This window comes from Octodon degus, unplaced genomic scaffold, assembly GCF_000260255.1.
Source record: "Octodon degus isolate 3935 unplaced genomic scaffold, OctDeg1.0 scaffold00127, whole genome shotgun sequence".
Lineage (NCBI taxonomy): Eukaryota > Metazoa > Chordata > Mammalia > Rodentia > Octodontidae > Octodon > Octodon degus.
The window spans coordinates 7,243,467-7,246,400 of NW_004524703.1; positions in this window are offsets into that span (position 1 = coordinate 7,243,467).

The window sequence follows — 2,934 nt, forward strand, 5'->3', positions numbered from 1 at the left end:
CTGGACCCCATAATAAAGCTATGGTAAATGTTTGAGTAACCATCTCACTCTTTTCTATAGAGTTTGTGCTGTCTTGTAGTTCCCCTCAGCAGTGTGCGTGGCTTCCAACTTTTCCACATCATCACCGATGGTAATTGGAAAGTGTGAATGTTTAAATTTTAAAAATTTATTACAGTAAAAGACAATGTGTTCAAAATAAGGGGAGTAGCTTGAGATGTTAATAGCCATGTTTCATGTACTATATTATTTTTAAATTTTTAAAAATATTCACTGTATCTTTTATCACCTCTCAGAGTTGCTATCATAGTTATTATTGTAGATATAGAGTGGTATATTGGACTTTGACTTGTATTTCTCTAGTGACCACTAATATTGAGCACCTTTTCATATGCTATAGGTCCTTTATGTATTGTTGGGAAAATATTTGTGCAAGTTCTTTGCCCATGTGAAGAATACCATTTGTCTTTTTGTGTTTGAGTTACAAATTTGTGAGTTTTATATATAAATTATATATGGAATATATAATATATATTTGAGAGACAGAGTGTGCATATTTCTGTTTTCTTCTAAGGGCTTTTATAATTTAACGTTTTGTCTGCAGGCTATATATTTGAGCTACTTTTTATAAGTGATGTGAGGTAGGGAGTCCATCTTCATTCTTTTGTCTTCAGCAAACCAGTTATCCTAGAACTATTCAATGGAAATTCTTTTCTTTCCCTCATTGAATTAATTTATACATTTGTCAAAAATCAATAGAAACAAATGTCTTAATTATTTTATCTTTGCACAAATATGAAATCAAGTGATATGAATCTCTTATACTTTGTATTTATTCAATAATTTTCTTTTGTATTAGCATTCTCTACATAGGAATTTATTACCAGATTTTTTTCAATTTATGCAAAAGTCGAGTTGAAATTTTGACATAAAGCACATTGTATCTGCATATCAATTTGTAAAATATTGTTATCCTAACAATATTAAATCTTTTAACCCACAAGTATGGGCTATCTTTCCATTTATTTTTTATTACTCTAAATTCTTTGAATGTTTTGCAGGTTTGTATATGGGTCTTGTATTTCTTTTGTTAAATTTATGTCTATTCTTCTGAATGGTATAATAAACAAAATAGTTTATTTTATTTTTTAGTTCTTTCATCGCTACTATAAATATAATTTTTATATTACTTTATATGCTGAAAACTTACTGATTTTTCTTTTTAGTTTTCATTGTTTTATAATGAATTCACTGGATTTATTTACATTCATTATCATGACAGCTACAAATAGAGAATATTTTACCCCATACCTACTTCAAATGATTACCATGGCAAGAACCAATTGCATGTTCTTTTGACAAGATCCATATATTTGGTTTTGATAACATCTGTCTATTTTTCAAGTTCAAAAGTTGGGGCTGGCCTGATAGCTCAGTGGACTAAATCGACTGCTTAGGTAGAGTGCAACAGCCAGGTTCGGGGATCCCCCACCTTGCCGTGCAGGCTCCGCCCCAGGGCACGCTGAGCTGGTGATTGAGATTGGGCATGGTGGCGTGTGCCTGAAATCCAAGCACTTGGGAGGCTGTAAACAGGAGAATCACTATGAGTCTGATCTACTAGTGAGACCCTGTAAACCCTGCTCTGCATACAGAAAACAGGAAAAAAAAAGTTGTATTTACTGAACTTACCTTGTCTGAGAGCCTTTTGCATGTCATAGATATGTGCTAGTTAAGCTGGGTTAAGATATCCCTGCTGAGAATTTCCATGTATATTTGGAGAAACGACAGGACAATTTGGCTTCCGTTCATACTCCATTCCTTTTGCACTTTTAAGCCCTCATTATACTTTTAAAATTAAATAGGAAATTATCAGCTCAATAGCTAAAGGTTACTGAATGTTTACCATATGAAAGATACTAAATTTATATTATCCTCAGTATAAATCAAAAAGATAGAGACAATAAATATCTCAATTTAACTAGGTTTCATAGTCTAATCAAGTTGTTCCAATTCATGTAGCCTAGAGTTTGTGGTTGGACAAATGACGGATGCATAGTGTAGTTTTCCAGAGAGAACAATATCTCCTGAACATTTTGATGCTTGTGTTGTTATTCAGATGTAAACACTGGATATTTTAAATAACAAAACTTTTCTTTCATAGACTGCTTCAAGTTTCTCTTATAAATTAGAAACTCTCAAATAAGATTTCTCAAATGGAGAACACTTTGAGCTTTTCAAGAAGCTTTAATTTGGTCTAATAAGATAGGAATCAATTAGGTCTATTATTTAGAATGATTAATGTGCTGAGAATACTTGCAGCAAGTCCTTTGAAACTGATAAAAACATGTAGTATAATCTGACAGGGATCATCAATTGATCCCTGTTATTACATCATTCCCTGTTATTCTCTGTGACATTTCCTAAATCATCCAGAGAATTCATTTGTTAGAACAGCTTCTTTGATCAGCCATCTCCAGAGAGACATCAAACTGAGAATTGTATAATTTGTTTGGAATCCAAGTGACACTTGCCAAAGAAAGACCCTTTGGAAGATACCATTACTGATGTCTAGCCTCTGGTTTATGATCAATAAATATGTGGTGAGTGGTTATAATATTAATAAAAGTGACTAGCTGAATGCTAAACCTTTGTACTTTAAAAGAACTAAAAGAAGTAGAGTAATTACACCGGGAGGGTTATCAACTGGTAGACTTTATATTTTTATGTTAATTTTATTGAGAAAGGAGTAGCAATGAGACAGTTTCAAAACAGGATAGTATGACAGTTACAATAATTAATACATTGCATATTGTTGTCTTCATAGTAGTTATTCATAGTACAACATACTAACATGATATCTTGTCTAAACACTATTAGTAAAACTTTCTTTTCAATGAACTAAGAGAAAGTAGCTGTATACCTATTCTGTCCTAATAT